General features: G+C 34.0%; 1 long non-coding RNA gene across 1 annotated transcript; it reads left to right on the top strand.

The window, feature by feature from the left end:
- Positions 1 to 35: 35 nt before the first annotated feature.
- Positions 36 to 6,631, top strand: LOC147409834 (uncharacterized). Its single transcript, XR_015175437.1, has 4 exons — positions 36 to 278; positions 823 to 946; positions 3,891 to 4,001; positions 5,865 to 6,631. It is a non-coding gene; the product is annotated as an uncharacterized LOC147409834 (long non-coding RNA).
- The last annotated feature ends 10,845 nt before the right edge of the window (positions 6,632 to 17,476 follow it).

Raw genomic sequence — 17,476 nt, 5'->3', positions numbered from 1 at the left:
TAAATTGACTGATAAGTCAACCAAAAAGACCTTTCACTTCTTGAAATGGAAACAAAATCCCACCGAAATCTCCATCTTTATTCCCAACAAAATCCAACCCTAACCCTATATCTCTCACTTATTAAGCTTCTCATAAACCATTAATCTCTTCTCCAAGGTTCACGTATTCCCCCTAAACCCTTACTTATTTCTTCTTTGGTCTTAATCGCTTTTGTTATCAAGTAGTTGCAGTCACCATTGATTGAAGGCTCGGGCGGGGTTCAAATGAAATTTTCGTGGTGAGTCAATGTTTCGCTCCGATCTATAGTCTTTTAATACTTAATTCCTGTTGTACCCAATACCCATGAGTCCTGAATCCTATTTAGCTTATTCAAGTCTCCAAATCAGATTATAAAAGTAGAATCTGATCATTAAAGTATATTTTAGCTATTCATTTTGTTTTTTTAATTTTCCAAAATATCTCCTTTGATTTTGATAAATTCTAAGTAATTGGAAATAAACACATTGTGGTGGCACAAGTTTTTCAAAGTGTCGATCTCGCTAGTTTAAATAGCAAGATCGTTGATTTTTTTTTTTTTTTCAATGTGACAATCTGGCAGATTCGCAACGATCTTGCTACTTCAAACTATTGAGATCGTCACTTTGGAAAGCCTGAAATCTTGCTTTTCATGTTTAGGGGATTGGAGTTTCATCATATTTAGTTTACCACTTTTATTTCACCCTTTTTCACATAATTGTGGACATCACTTTCAAATTTCATTGTTTTCTTACTTACTTCTTCACTGTTAAAGGTATGATCTTTATTGAATTTTGTGCGTGTAGGTCAATTGATTGATCTCTCAAAATTTAAGGGACAAAAGATTTGAAGATGAAAAATCTTAAGTGGAAGATTAGCACTGCAAGCATGAGGTCATTGGCCCGATCCCAACTTAGTAGTAAATCGAAGGTCAGCAATTATTATTCCATTCATTCAGTTTCTATTTTGGTTGGACATTTTATTATCTCGAGTTAAAAGGACCACACCCTGAAAACACTTCTATCGAGTGTAAGTACAAGCTAAATAATCCGCAGTCCGATTTGTTTCTCTCCAAAAGAATTTAAAGGAACAATAATCAAAGTATTGTACCTGTTCAGAAATTTCCAGCAGTTTTCACTATATTTCCATGAAGGTTCGATTTCATGCTTGAGGCATTTGATTGAATATAGTGAATCTGAAGAAATTAGAATTCGTTGTAAACACCTTGCTCGTGCGTAGTTCATTGCCTCTAATATCGCTTGAAGCTCGATCATAATGATATCCTCTGCAAGTGTATTACTCCAGCTTGCAAATTGAATTTCACCACCGTTATATCTGCCGATTAATCCAAATCCTGAACCATGCAGTGATCTTTCCCCATCTGCATTGATCTTCCCCACATTCTCAGCCTGTGTTGCCCAAGAAATATGTTTGATCGGTGGGGTTATAATTGAATAGCAGCAGCTCCAATTTTTCTATATCAGTACATTTATTTGCATTGAATCGTCTTCAACAGCTACCCCATCAAACTGATTCTTAATCGTCTCTCCCACCTGTTTCAACACAAATTTCTTTGGAGCCATAATGTCTCCAAATACTCTTTGATTCTGTTCCTTCCAACAATAGTAAATCACTGCACAAAACGTTGAATATAGCATTTGTGTCATACATTTACACTGAAACCACACTCTTGATCACCTGAACTTCATCTACTACTAACCCCGATCCTAAATACCAATATTATTTCCATTTTTTGGGCAAGTTGGACTAATTAACATTATAATAGCCATTTGGTTTGTAGTCTAGAAGTTAAGTCTGATGGAAATTAATGTGGGCTATTAGCCTGTTAACACAGCTTCTTTTGGTCATGCTGCATATACTTTTCATTGGCTCAAGCAAGATGGTTTTAAATTCTATTTGTGATTGAGTCGTCCAGAGTCCTCTAGCATCATATATGGCAAGATTATGACACCAAAAATCGGGATTTAATTTATTCTTATTCTACAATTTTTTCTTCACATATATATATCTATATATATATATATATATTTCTATTTTAAAGATTCACTATGTCAAAAACGCCTTATTGCTACTATCATATGGCACAAACAACGACTGCCAAAGGCGGTCATTTCTAAACGACTGATAAAATCTGTCGTTTACTCTGAAACTACATATTTTCAATGGATCTACCTTGATTTATTTCCCCAACAGATCGAAACCCTCTTCTACCCTCTAATCACAACTCTCTCTTTCTCTCTGCTACAATAATGGCAAAAATTTGGGTTTTGATTTTATCTTAACTCTTAGGGTTTACTTCCACTATTTGATGCACCTCTCTCTCTCTCTCTCAATTAAAAGCTCTCTATTGTTTCTTTCCTTCTCAATTGAAAGTCCCCCTCTCTCTATTGAAGCTCTCCATCTCCGGATCTGTCTACTAACATTCTTCAGGTATGTTTTTACAACCTACAGATTTTATCTATTTCAATCTTCAAATCTCAAGAAGAAAATAGGATTTTCTAAAAATCAGATGTTTTCGACAAGGTATTAGGGTAGAGTTGATACAGTAGATTGAAGATGAATCTAAGATAGATTAAAAATAGGTTTGGATTAGAGTCTTTGGTTGAAATCCGTTAGATTATGGATTTAAGAGCTCAAAGATGGCTGGTTTTTAAAGAAAAATGAGTGGTTTTTGGTTCTTTGTTGAAGACAAGGGAATTTAGGTCATTTAGCATTAGTTTATAAAGAGAAGATTGAGATTTCATCTTCTCAGAAAGAATCAACTTCTACAAGATAGAATTACAACAAATATTTCTTTGGAAACAATACTTACAAGTCAATATCAGTTTTTCTCACCTATTGGTCTTGTATTAAAAAAAAATTCATGATCTCAGTTGGGGTTCTATAGAAATATTTGTACTCTAAAAATGTCTCTGTTTCTAAGTGTTCTTTTTCTTGAATAAACATGCGAGATTCAAATGTGTTTGATTTTCGTTTGTAAGAAAAAGACCTGAATCGTATTTGTAAACGACCTTGATCTCTAAAGCTTCTAAATAGATGAAATTAGGCAGGTTTTTTGCACATCTCTCTACAAAAAAAAAAAAAAAATTCACCTTTATCTTAGGGCATCAAAACCGGACATTCCAGATTTCAACCTCTCCTTTGAGAACTTTTGCATGCACGCCGCTAGTAAAACTGTACTAGAGGAGCTACAAAAGCTCCTAGAATTGAGTGATAAGAACATCAAAGCATCTTGAATGACCTTGCATCATTTTGGTAACACCTCAAGTAGCAATATTAGGTATGAATTGGCCTATTTAGAGCCAAAGGAGAGGGTAAAGCGAGGTGACCACGTGTGGTAGTGAGCATTCAGGTCTGGGTTCAAGCGTAACAGTGCAGTTTAGGTAGCCTTTCGTCGGGTCAAGAAGCCCCGTAAAAACCCATGGCTCAATTACCATGATCAATAACTCGTGGCTTGCTAGGAGTTCTGTTGATCCAATAACTTATCAACGATTGATCTGATCCAAAATATATTTATTAGTAAGTCTCTTATAATTATTGAAATGTGCTACTGTTTTTACTAAATATTGTCTCTAGAAGATTGGGAGTATCTTGAAAGCCAACAAGTTGAAGATCAATAAGCTAAGGTGGTTATGTTCATTTATAAACAAAGTATGTAGGTGGTCCAACTGCACCAAATTATTAAGTGGATCTCATTAGTGTGATCAAATATTAGTTGGATTCCATATTTAAGTAATGGGGCCCAACTATGATGAAGGGTTTGGGTTTTGCTCTGTCCTCAGTTTCTCTCCATGGCAAGTTTAATTATAACAGTCCCTATGAATTTTTCAAACCATTGCAAATTAAATTTCAGGGAGCACAATTTTATAGATCTCTCTGAGATTGCTATGATGAGCAGAGAAGAGTTTGAGGCTCGAAAAGCTGACCTGAGGAGAAAGCATGAAATTGAGTGACGTGACGAAAGGTACGTTATGATGCTTAATTAATTTCTTTCTGTTTAGTGGTTAATCGTTCTATTCCCTTGCATAAAAGGGCGTTGTGAATTGCTACCATGTGAGAGTTATTTGTGGAAAAAACTGTAAGGTCCATGCCTCCTTATAATACTATAGGAGCAATACCTTGTTTAATTGCTCTAAACAAGTATTACCTACTTTGCTTGGATCATTTAATTGTGAAATTACACCTTGAATATCCTACAAATCTGAAACATTGCAAAGCAACCCTGAGGTTATGGGTTGAAGCCCAGTTTACCCAAAAAAATTATATATGATCTTCAAGAACACGAACATGAATGATGAATTTTTTTCCTTTTATATTAACATGTTTTCTGTTTAGTTATGTGGAATGCTGCCAACTAAAACACTACTTGTATATATACTGATTAAAAATCCAAGAGAGTGTAAATTAGTTTATTTACATGAGCCTAAACTTGGATTGAGGTAGTAGCGCAGATTTGTGGAAACTTGAATTAAGAGAAGGACCTGAATAGAGATGTGGAGTCAAATGAACATAGGAACTTCGGGCATCGTGTGGAGGCCGACCACCTCAATGGCTATAGATGGTAGTGTATTAAGTCAGCCATCTTGAGAAAAAGGGTGATACTGATCTCAGGTGAAACATTTGTGTGCTCATTCCTCAAGGGTCTAATCCTTGAAAGCATAGTAACTGAGTTTGAATACAACATTTAATCAGTGATGGGGCAATTCAGTTTAATTCAGATAAGTAATAGAAGTTCTGAAAAAGAATTCAGAGATGATACAAATTATATTTTTAACCTCCCTAAAAACACCTATCTTGTTCTTGAGATTTGAAGTTTGTAGAAGATGAATCTTGATGTTGAAGCGGAGTATAGGTATGTAGGTATGATTAATTAGAAAATCGCTGATTAATTCGTTGATTTGCCAATTCAATTATTCAAAAAAAAATTTATGAATTATTACAAAAGTTTATTAAATTTTGTGACGACTTGGAGCTATCAAAATTTATCTTTTTTCTGCATTTTGGAGGCTTAGTCCGGTCACTTTAAGGTAACATAACCTCTTGTGCAAGAAAATCTTTTCGGCAATGAAAAGGTTTTAAGTGATCATTCTACTGTAAATCTATAATTATGAGTAATAAGGAAAGAGTAGAATTCAACAACCATTGGAAAACAACATTAGCTTCATGATTTTGGTTTATTTAAGATGTTGGAATGTAAAACAATACAAGACATGTTACAAAGCACAGTCTAAGAATTAGTACTTTAACAATTTATTCTGAGGTATTGAGATTTGGGTTTTGTTCCCTAAATAAATTGGATAAGCTTCTCGACCTCGATATGTTAAAAACACAATGCTGTAATCATATTTCAAATCACTCAGCTCTTCTTATTTGAAACACCTATAATCTCTTAATCTGATTGAAAGACCCACCAAATGGGTTCTATATGAATCATTTTGTTGGTCATTGAGATTGATGGTTTTGGGAATTGGAAGTGTGGTAGTTGTTGGAGGCCATGGTTGGTAGGTATGATGACACGGTTTATTATTCAAGTATTCAGTTATTTTCACATACATGAACGGAAGAGTAGTAATGCTTCACTACTGTATTTAGTTCACTATGGTGTGCCAAGGTCCCCCTGTATATTTCTCCAAAACACGTCGGATCTCATCTTTGTTGTTTACAACAATGATAGGGACTGTAGTTGAGGCAAGAGAGGAGCTCCACTTGGTACTCAAATGAATTAGACCATAGATCTATGATAACCATTTGTTTATTTTAATTTTGTTTTGGGGTTGGTTTGATGATTAAAATATTGTATTTTCTTTGATGTGTGTGTTCTCAACAGGTTTGTGTAGATGTCGTAAGAGTTGTAGACTCAGATGGACTAATCACCTTAGGCCAGGGATCAAACGTGGTAATTTTATTGATCATGAAGAGAAAATGATAATACACCTTCAAGCTGTCTTGGGCAATAAGTATACCTTGAACCTCCTCTCTCTCTCTCTACTTAAGAGAAGTACAATATTTGTGAATTGGGGTTGGATCTATTTTGTCATTTAAAATGCAAATAGGAATATACTTTTTAGTGCTATTATGTAAGGGTCCCATTCAGCACCAAACATTTTGGCCAACATTTTAGCCAACCATTTTTGTCATACATGGGTTAGAAGTTTTGGAATGGGCTGATATTTTGATCTCTACGGTGAGGTGATCATCCTCACCAAAAATCAGCCCATTCCAAAACTTTTAGCCCCATGTTTACAAGTTGAAAAATCGTGGACCGTCCATTTTTTGTAAACCATTTTTGATAGGGTTAGAAGTTTTGGAATGGGCTGATTTTTGGTGATGATGATCATCCTCACTAAAAATCAGCCCATTCCAAAACTTCTAACTCATGTTTTGAAAAATGTTTTGCCAAAATGTTTGGTGTTGAACATTTTCCATTATGTAATTTACATATATAGAGAGTAGTTGAGTAATTTGTTTTGTAATTTGAGAGATTCGGTTTCTTATATTCTAGGCCTAGGAGAAGTGCTATATTGGTGACTTTGGGTTGGATCTTTAATTTTTTTTTTGGTATTATTTTGTATTACATATAGAGAGATTGGATGAGTGATTTTTGTTTTTGTAACTAGCGGAGGATTACAGAGGAATCCTCTCTCTCTCTCTCTCTCTCTCTCTCTACACAACTTCTCTTTTGATTTTTTTCCTTTCTCTTTATTGTTTTTCTTAGTTAGATCTCACACTTCTCAATGGACCAATCATAATAGAATCACTCGAAAATCTTTTGAGATAGAGATTACTTGGAGACCAAGATGAGATGCCAAAAAAGAAAATTACATTCTTCTTTATCTTCAATATTTTTTTCAGTTCTATTTTCTGGTTCAAAAATTGGAATTGGACTTCAAAATCTTCAAAAACCAAGATGACTAAAGTCATGTTGGTAAAATGAATGAGACAAGACGGTAGGGATTAAAATGGGTCGAATTCGGGTCAGATATGAGTATATCCTTGTCACTAGACAAGGAACTTATTGGATCCTCCTAAACCCCTCTACGTTATACTTAACTTTCTTTAGAACCATTAATCTTTCTTTAGAACTATTAATCTCATCGTAAATTTTTTTAATTAATTGTATAATAGTCATTTGGTATGTAGTCTAGAAGTTAAGTCTGATTGAAATTAATGTTGGCTATTAGCCTTTTAACCCAGCTTCTTTTGGTCTTGCTACATATAATTTTCTCCAGTTGAAGCACGATGGTTTTAAAATTTTGTTCGTGATTGTGTCATCCAAAGTCATTTAGCATCGCATATGGCGAGATGATGATGCCAAAAATCGGGATTTAATTTATTCTTATTCTACAATTTCTTCTATACTTTTTCTTTTATATTTTAAAATATTGAAAGACTTAAATATCATTGGAAATAGCGGTGGGGATCATGGTTTTTAAACTCTATTTTTCGTCTCGTCTCGTCCAGGTCCGATATCGAGTCATCTCGGACGAGTTTTTCGATACGTTTGAGATGTCTCATGAGTTAAATAAAAAAAATGAACGTGAGTCATAAATCTCGGTCAAAAAATGACTTTGTGAGTTGGTCTCGTTCAATTTTGATATTGAGTTAATTCGAGCGATACGTCTCGGTCTTGGATGAGTTAACCATAGTGGGGTTTACAACTATACAAGGAACTTACTTCAGAACCCACCTACACTTAACACCTTAGAGTTAGACCTAACTTTCTCTAGAACCATTAATCTCTTCTTAAAGGTTCAAATCTCAACACAAACACTAACCCTAACCTATATCATGTTCTGTCTCAATTGCATTTGTTTGGCATGTTATCTAGAAAACCTAAATTTTCCTATTGCCATTAAGCGAGGATTGAGTGATATTTCATTGTGAGTCGGTGTTTCATTTTGATCTGTAGTCTTTTAATGTGATTGAAATTCTAATTGTTGTTTTTTTTTTTAATTGAAAGCTTCTTCCACTATTTTCAGTTTAGATGAGTTTGTTTTATTGAGCCATTCCTTAATTCATGTACTACCAATGAATCAATTTAGCCTATCAAGTGTCCAAATTAGGTTGAAAAAGTAGAACTTTGATCATTCAAATATAGTTTAACTATCGATTTGGTTTTTAATAGTGGTTTGATTGTTGTTCTGTTAGCTATATAAAAAAAAAAAACTACTTTTATTCTAATAAATTAGTGATTTGAAACAAACATAGTGTTTATCTTTCGATGACACACAATGTAGTTAAAATTTTTTTTTTCTTTTAAAAGAAAAAAAAAAGATTATATATGGAGGTATTTAGCGAAGATACCTTTTAATAATACTTAGGCTCTAGTTTTTTGGATCATGACCTTAAACACCAATTTTAAATTTCATTCCTTTCTTATTTACTTTTCCTAGAACACCAATTCCACCACTATGATCATTGTAGTAGTAAAAACTTGTACTCCTCGAGATTACTAGTGAAATCAGATTCCTTCCTTTCCTATACACTTGGGTGTACTTGCAACAATACCTCTCCGACATCCAAGTCAGAGCTTTCGTATATAAAAATATTATTTAGGATTTTAAGGGAGAAAATCGCGTACCTCTGCAATACCTTGTGCCCTTCTATTTATAAGGGCTTCCTCCATGATTTCCATTCTTTCCGTTTCAATCGTTTCTGCCCTTTTTGGGACTTCCTTTGATTCTCGTGAATATGAAACAATGCTTGATTTTCTGAGATACGATGTTTCCAAACTACATCCTCGATCCTCAGATTCTAGGTTTAAGATCCTCCTCTTGTAACATCTAATCTTCCTTTTTCCAATCTTACTATTAGGTCAGGTATTTAACAGAATCATCTCATAACTGCCACTAGTCAACGTCTGAAAAATATCATTCACAATACCCCCTATTGGTGTTTTAGATCTTGATCCAATTATCGATGTGTGGCAGCTTCTTATTGGATTGTTAATGTTCAATTTTCTTTTCTTCTTTTGCTTTTGGCATCAAATTCAAAGTCCAACCGTTCGGACTTCCATAATGGCGCTTTAAATGTTTCTCTTGTGCAGTGTGCTGCCAACTATCACATATTGATAATTGTGAATGTATGCGCCACGCACACGTGTCACATTTAGCATGGTTGATTGTGCACTCGTGTTCGTACCATTCTTTTGTTTTCCACGCGCATCTAATGCTTCGACAATCCATCATTATTTTTCACCAATCTCTAGTATAATTTAACTATAACAATTTTGTTTATATCCCTTAGGCATCGAATGCCGAGGCATCCTTTTTCATATGTTTTGCACTCTTTCCCAACTAATAGGATGAATGAAGGATCATTCCACAAAAATTTATTAAGGATGTTTTCTACTTTTTTTTTCAAGACACTCACCGGAATATTGAAAGATACAGACCAATAGACTTGAAAACTAGATAATACTTATTTAATTAATTCTAGTTGTCCCACACAGTACAAAAGGTTCACTCTCCACCCCTCAACCCTTTTAGAGACTTTATCAATCAGAGATTCACAAAGAGTATGGGATAATCTTAATGAGAATAAAGGAAGTCCGAAATATTTGATAGGTAGAGTACCTTTCGAAAATCCAAGAGTAGATAGAATAAGATTCTAGTTTTTACATGAATTATTGAAAAAAAAACTTCGACTCTTTGCTTCATTTACTTGAACACCGGAAACATTGTAAAATAAATTTAGTACATCTTGAATAGACGATACTAATGTTACATTATTATTAGAAAAAATTAGAACATCGTTAGCAAAAATCAAATGGGAAATACTTGGAACACCAATAATTCTAGGAATACTCAAATGTTTGGAAGAAATTTTCTGAATAAGGATGCAAGAAATTGCTTCCATAATCATTGTAAATAGATAAGGAGATAGAGGATCACCTTGTCTTAGACCTCTTTCACTTCTGAAAAAATCACAAGACATGCCATTAATAAGAATTGAAAAACTTGGAATGGACACACATTCCTTAACTTGGTCAATCCAAACAGGAAGACAACCTAATTGAATGAAAATTGATTTCAAAAGATCCCAATTAACACAATCATAGTATTTTCAAATATCAATTTTGGCACAAAAAGATTCAGGAGACTGAAATATGATAATTATGAACCATTTCATGGGCAAGAAGGATATTATCTTGAATTTTTCTCCCCTTAACAAAAGTCGATTGATTAGAAGAAATAATATGTGGAAGACAAATGACTAACCTATTTGCTAAGATTTTGAAAATGATCTTATAGATAAAATTGCAAAGGGCAATGGGTCTAAATTTTTCAAGATAATTGGCATTCTCTTCCTTTGGGATTAAACAAATTAATGTGGTATAAATTTCCTTCAACAACTTTCCCATTTTGAAGAAATCCAACATAGTTACACAAATATCTTCTCCAACAATATCCGAGAATTTGATGAAAAACTCAACCCCAAAAACATCCGGTCCTGGAGATTTATTATTTGGGGAAGCAAAAAATAACAGATTTTATATCCTTTTTTGTAACAAGACTTGATAAAATTTGCACATGTCCTTTAGAAAATTTAGAAATAAACGGCACTTGCATACTTACAATAGGACTCGGGTTGTGAAACATTGCTAAAAGAAACTGTGTAGCTGATGCTTCAATGTTTTCTTCATTTTTGAGTATTTCTCCATGATCCGTTTTCAGCTCTATAATTCCAGTCTTTGCAATATTCGTGGCCACTGAAGTATAAAAGAATCGAGTATTTCTATCCCCTTCCTGAAGCCATTGAATTCTCGATTCTTGCCTGTAAAGACTTTCTTCACTCTCTAGTTCAGCATTATAAACCCTCATTGCCTCCACCTCCTGAACTTGAAGATTATTATCTATCGACTATCTCCAAATCTAATTTTGTATCGGAAATATTCTCCTTAGCTTTCTCTTTTCGGCTGTGAATAGTACCAAAATAATTCTTGTTCTACTCTCTAATGGAGTTTTTTAACGCTCAAATTTTTCTTGTGATCTTAAACATTGGAGTCCCCATAATTTCTTTTTTCCATGCATTGAATACCACTTCTTTTAAGCCTAGCTTACCTATCTACAAAGAAAAAAATTTAATCATTTTTGGTCCTCCAGAAGTTCTTGGAAATACCAATTTTAGTGGGTGTAATCTGACACTCTACAAGGCAAATAATTCACAGTCATTTGTAGAAATTTAACTAACCATGCTAGATTGATTAACGCCCTATCCAACTTGCATAGAATTCGTTGATCTCCCATTGATTTATTACTCCATGAGAATCAATCATTATTAGAATTCAAATCCTAAACACCAATCAAATTAATACACCATTGAATTCACACATTGAACGGCTTGATGCTGGTTGTCCTCCAACCTTCTCTTCATGGAACCTAACACTATTAAAGTTGCCCAACACTATCCATGGTTTCGGCATGGATAAATGACTAAGGTCTATCCACAACTGTCGTCTATCATTCTCCAAAATTTTCAGCATAAACAAATGACATAAAACAAACAAATCCACCCCTTAGATGAGTTACTTTGCAATGAATAACCTGACTCGATTCAAAAATCTGTTACACATAAAAGAACAACAGAATCCATCCCGCCCAAATATGGCCGTAGTAGTAAGAATCATAATTATCGATGAATTTCCTTGCTCTGCACCACCTCTTTTGAAATTGTGATGCATCTTCCACCTGAACCTTTGTCTCATTGAAGACCATCAATTCAACCTTCTCATCCCTAATGAAATCGCGAATAGATTTCCTCTTTCTCGCATAATTCAGCCCTCGAGCATTCCACATTATAACTGATATTATAAAAGAATATTTGGATTCCCCTCAATAGGGATAGATTTTGATCTCGTGGTTCTGTTGGCGCCCTCCACCACATTCTTTTTCTTATTGTTCTTCCCACCCTGCTTCTTAACAAATTTAGTAATGTTGTTGCTAATGACATTAGGCAATTCACTATGTAAATCTACCGATTCATTGTTGCTTTCCCCAAATTTCTGTGAAGGAACAGAATCTCTAACTTCAGTTGCGTTTTCTAATGCTTGAAAAGCAATTTTGATTCTCATTGGTTGGACATTCAAAACAACCTCGAGATTTACTGTCAAATTCGGATTATCCACTATTATATCATCTCCGTTTGGTATCCCCATATCCAACCCACCTTTCTTTGACAAGGATGCATGTCTATTAACAACCAGATTCCATCCATCTTTTGTTGGAGTGGAATCCAGCACCAGATTAGTCTTTCTCAAACCCGTATCAGTTTCTCCACCCAACTCCGAACCACATGCACTACAAAAAAAATGTAAAATTGGAACATAAGGGTAAAACGGTATTAAGCCGTTTTTATTAAAAAACGGTATTAAACCGTTTTATTTTTAAAAACCGTTTTATCCGACCCATATCCGCTTATTTAGATGGAACGAAAGTCCGATCCATCTCTCTCAGCTGTCTCTCTCACTCGACTCTCTCTCTTTCTCTTGTCTCTGATCTCAGTCGCTCTCTCGTCTCTCTCTCAATCGATCGTCTGTTTGATCTCGTCTCTCTCGATATCGATCGTCTCTCTGATCTCAGTCGCTCTCTCGTCTCTCTCTCAATCGATCGTCTCTCTGTTTCAACTTTCAAGTGAAGACGCCATGAGAGGACCTCCAAAAGGCTCTATCGCTCACAAGAAGCTTAATCCAGCGTAAAATCTGCTTCTTTGTTCTTCTAATGTTTCGATTATTCTGATTTTTCTTCTCTTTCTTTTGTTTCGATTTCATGTTCTTCGTTTTCTAATTTTCTGGTTTTAATCGATATCGTCTCTCTGATCTCAGTCGCTCTCTCATCTCTCTCTCACTCGATCGTCTCTCTCGATCTCAGTCGCTCTCCCTCGATCTCATCTCTCTCTCTCGCTCAGTCGTTAGCTTAGTCATCTCTCTCGCTCAGTCGCTTGCTTGATCTCAGTCGTTCTCGCTCGATCTCATTTCTCTCTTGCTTAGTCGCTCGCTCAATCGATCTCTTGGGCTAGGTACTATCTCTAATCTCTCTTTTCTTTATCTAGATTGTATTAATGATTTGGATTAAAGATTTAGGTTTTTAGATGTTATTAAACACAGTTTTGTTTGTTCTATTATCTCAAAGTTCAGATTTACATTGGAATTTCAACATAATTATTTATCTGATATTCTTTGTATTTTGGATGAATGACAGATTTTATTTTTATTTTTTTTGCTTTAAGTAATCTATTCTTAATCTCAGACCTTTCATTTAGTTAACCATCATGGTCCTACTCACATACCCAATAAATTAATTTTTTCTTTAAAATTGTGTTAGACATCAATTACCCTTTTGGTCCTAGACTTGTCTTGAAACCTTAATTTCATTAGGAGACTCCATTAGGATTATTGATAGAAACTCTAATTAGCAGAAGATCGTTCTTTCATTGACATCCCTTCTATTGATACTTAAGGAATTCATTATCGTAATACTATGATTACCTTACAATCTGAAGTAATTCCTTACTAGATTTTTTTTATTGGTTTATGGTTGAAGGAGTGTTTAGTTTACACTTTAATTCCTTTAGAAGATTATTCTTGATCTCAAATTCATCATTTAGGTAAAAGTATAAGCCTGTATCATGTCTTGTACCATCCACATCATGTCTTATTAATCTTGAGAAACATCCAAAGGTATGATCATAAGATTGCATAAGGCACTTTTGATTTTGTGGATATAATAGGGACTTTCAACCCCAAATATCTAGTAGGTAATTTATATTTGTCTGGAGTACCTCAACTTAATTTCAATTTCTTTCAGACTGTGAACAACATTTCAATGCTATAAATGTTGGGTTTATTATATGCTTGAATCTTGATATTTGTAAGTACTTGTAGTATTCTTGTAGAGGAGCTGCATTTATTTATAAAGTATATCTTTTTTGATTCATAGGTGAATTTTATTCACACTGATATGTTTTCTTAATTTTGTAGAATAATGATATCAAGTAGCAAAGCATGGATGACTAAATCTAGGACAAGTGCAGAGTACTTTGATGGGGTTCAATCATTTTTGGGTTTTGTTATAAAAAATTATGGTGGAGATACATTATTTTCATGTCCATGTACGAAATGTCGTAATAGAAAGGGAAAAATCTCTATTGAAATGATTTCGGAGAATTTGATCATAAATGGTATTGATCAAATATATATTGTATGGTTTGTTCATGGAGAACATGAATCATTAAATGAAGAACAACCATCAACAACAAATTCTATAAATGACTTTCTTGATCTACATAACGACAACTATCCAAGAATGGGTGAACTCGTTAATGATGCATTTGAAAAAATAGGTGGAAATGCTGATGTTGTTATGGAAGATATGGGAAAAATTGAAGATGAGTGTGGGTTATGTTCAGTAGAATCTCATGACCATGAAGACCATGAAGTAAGACGATACAAGACTTTATGTGACAATGCAAGACAACCATTGTACCCTTCATGTCTAAAGGAATTAACAAAGTTGTCAGTTATTGTTGAGTTATACAACTTAAATGTACGGCATGGTTGGTCAGATAATAGTTTTAATGAACTGCTTGAATTGATTAAGAAAATTTTACCGGATGGAAACACATTACTTGATAAATCTTATCAAGCGAAGAAAATGATCAAAGACTTGGGAATGGATTATGAGTAGATACACGCGTGTCCAAATGATTGTATCTTTTATTGAAAAGATAATGAATATAGAAATAATTGTCCAATCTATCATGTGTCTAGATGAAAATCAGATTATTTGGTACAGAGAAAAGGTAAACGAATCCCTACGAAGGTGTTAAGATACTTTCCTCTCACACCAAGACTAAAAAAGCTTTACAGGTTAGTAATAATCAAGTTTCAACATATTTTTAATATCTCACTAAATAATAGATATTTATGATACGTAACTATGAATCGTAAAACTTTATTTTGTAGTGTACCATGGATAGCTGAGCAAATGACTTAGCATGCTAGATCTAAAGAATCTACTGGTATAATGCGGCATCCCGTTGATTCATCAAGTTGGAGGACAATAGATGTCACATGGCCACATTTTGCCAGGGAAGCACGCAATGTGCGTTTAGGGCTTGCAACTGATGGCTTTAATCCTTTTGGTCATCTTAGCAGTGCTTATAGTTGTTGGCCTGTGATTATAGTACCCTATAATCTTCCACCTTTTCTGTGCATGAAAAGAGAATTCTCAATGTTGACCTTATTAATACCAAGGCCGAAAGGACCAAGTAAGAATATTGATGTCTATTTAGAACCTTTGATTGTAGAGTTGAATGAGTTGTGGGCTAATGGGGTGTCAACATATGATTCTCAATTTAAGACAACTTTCAATTTGAAAGTTATCTTGATGTGGACAATTCATGACTTTCTTGCATACGGGAGTTTATCGGGTTGTGTAACACATGGTTTATATACATGTCCTATTTGTGCTAAGGGAACTTTTGCTGAACGTCTTAAAAGTAGTAAGAAGTACTCTTATCAGGGTCATCGAAGATTTCTTCCTACTAAAAATGTATTCAGGACCCAAAAGGCACCTTTCAATAATAAAGTAGAGAATAGCAGATGTCCTGAACGGTTGAGTGGTGCAGAAATTGAAAAGAAAGTAACTGGTATTAAGATGGAAATCGGTAAATCAAAAAAGAAAAAATAAAAAAGTTATGACGATGAGACAAAAGATTTAACAGCATGGTATAGAAGATCAAAGCTATTCGATTTGCCATATTGGAAGGTAATTTCCTCAAATTATAAATTAATGATCATTTACATTTATGTTGACGAATTAGAACTTAATATTACATCATAAATATTTTTGGTAGGAATTTAATGTTCGTCATAACCTAGATGTCATGCATATTGAGAAGAATGTTATTGACCATCTTTTATCGACAATTCTTGAAGTCAAAGAAAAGACGAAGGACGACATAAGTGCACGTGATGTAATGAACATAAGAAAAAACTTGTGGATGAAAGAAATAGATGGAAAAATAGATAAACCCAAGGCTCCCTTTACTCTAAGCCGCAAGGAGAAAGAATTGTTATGCCATACTTTACATGATTTGAAGGTCCCTAATAGTTCCAGATTGAAGCATCATGTGAACCTAGAGAATCTTGAAATAAAGGGACTCAAGTCGCATGACTATCATGTAATTATGCAACAATTATTTCCTGTGTTGATACAACATGCATTTTCGAAGCATAAGATACTGCATACCGCTATTCGACGGATATGTATGTTCTTCAATGTGTTATGCTCAAAGGTGATCCGAGTAAATGATATCATTACTATCAAACACAATCTTGTGGAAGTAATGTGTGTTTTGGAGAAGTTTTTTCCACCTTCATTTTTTGTTATCAGCATTCACCTTATGATACATCTAGCTGATGAAGCATTATCGTGCGGTCCAGTCAGATTTCGTTGGATGTATCCTTTTGAACGGTATATTTTATAATTTTATTAAAGATGTATCAATTCATGCATAAATTGAGAAGTACATTCATAATTGGACATTTTTCTGAACAGATTAATGAAAACTTATAAAGGATACGTGAGAAATTTTGCACGCCCTGAAGGATGTATTGTTGAGCGTTATATCGTAGAGGAGTCTATTTTATATTATATGGAATACATGCCAAATAGTGAAAAAGGAAATCATAAGTATACATGTAAAAGATTCTTAGATGAGGATGATGAATTCATCGATGAAGGACCTTTAGGCAAAGGCAAGGACATATGTCTAACTCAAGTACAATATCAACAAGTACGTAGATGGGTTCTACATTGCTATGGTAGAGTTTACGAGTGGAAAGAGTAAGTACATAAATTTTACTTAGCATTCAATTTGAATAATTAGATGAGCATTTAATTACAATGAAATATGTCTATTGTTAACATAGGAAATATGAAACATATCTGAAATCAATTAATACAAAAGGCCTAAAAAAAAGGGATCTGAGTCGAAGGATAGAGATGGAGGTTTCATCCTTTGGTTAAGGAAGGAGGTAATCACTTTAATTATTATTATTTTTTCTAAAACATAGAGTGATATATTTATTTATAACTATGATACTAATATCAAATTATTTAATTTTTTGTAGTTGAAACATATTGATGGTGAGTCAATATTGAAGCGATTAGCAGATGGACCAACATTCAAAGCAAAAAGTTACAATAAATATCGTGTAAATGATTTTTTATTCACTCCAAGTGAGTATGAGATCAACAAGATGACACAAAATAGTAGGGTCTCCATGAAAGCCATCACTAAATACAAAGCAAGTGCCAAAGACAAAAATTATTAGGAAGAAGAGACACCACTTATTATGGAGTTGTGAGGAAGATTATTGATTTGAATTACATTGATTTTCGTCAAACTGTTTTTTATTGTGATTGGGTTAGAGTA

This window comes from Akebia trifoliata, chromosome 2 (assembly GCF_017979445.1).
Source record: "Akebia trifoliata isolate Shusen 1 chromosome 2, ASM1797944v1, whole genome shotgun sequence".
Classification (NCBI taxonomy): domain Eukaryota; kingdom Viridiplantae; phylum Streptophyta; class Magnoliopsida; order Ranunculales; family Lardizabalaceae; genus Akebia; species Akebia trifoliata.
The sequence above is the reverse complement of the archived record's forward strand: the minus strand, read 5'-3'. Positions and strand labels throughout refer to the sequence as shown.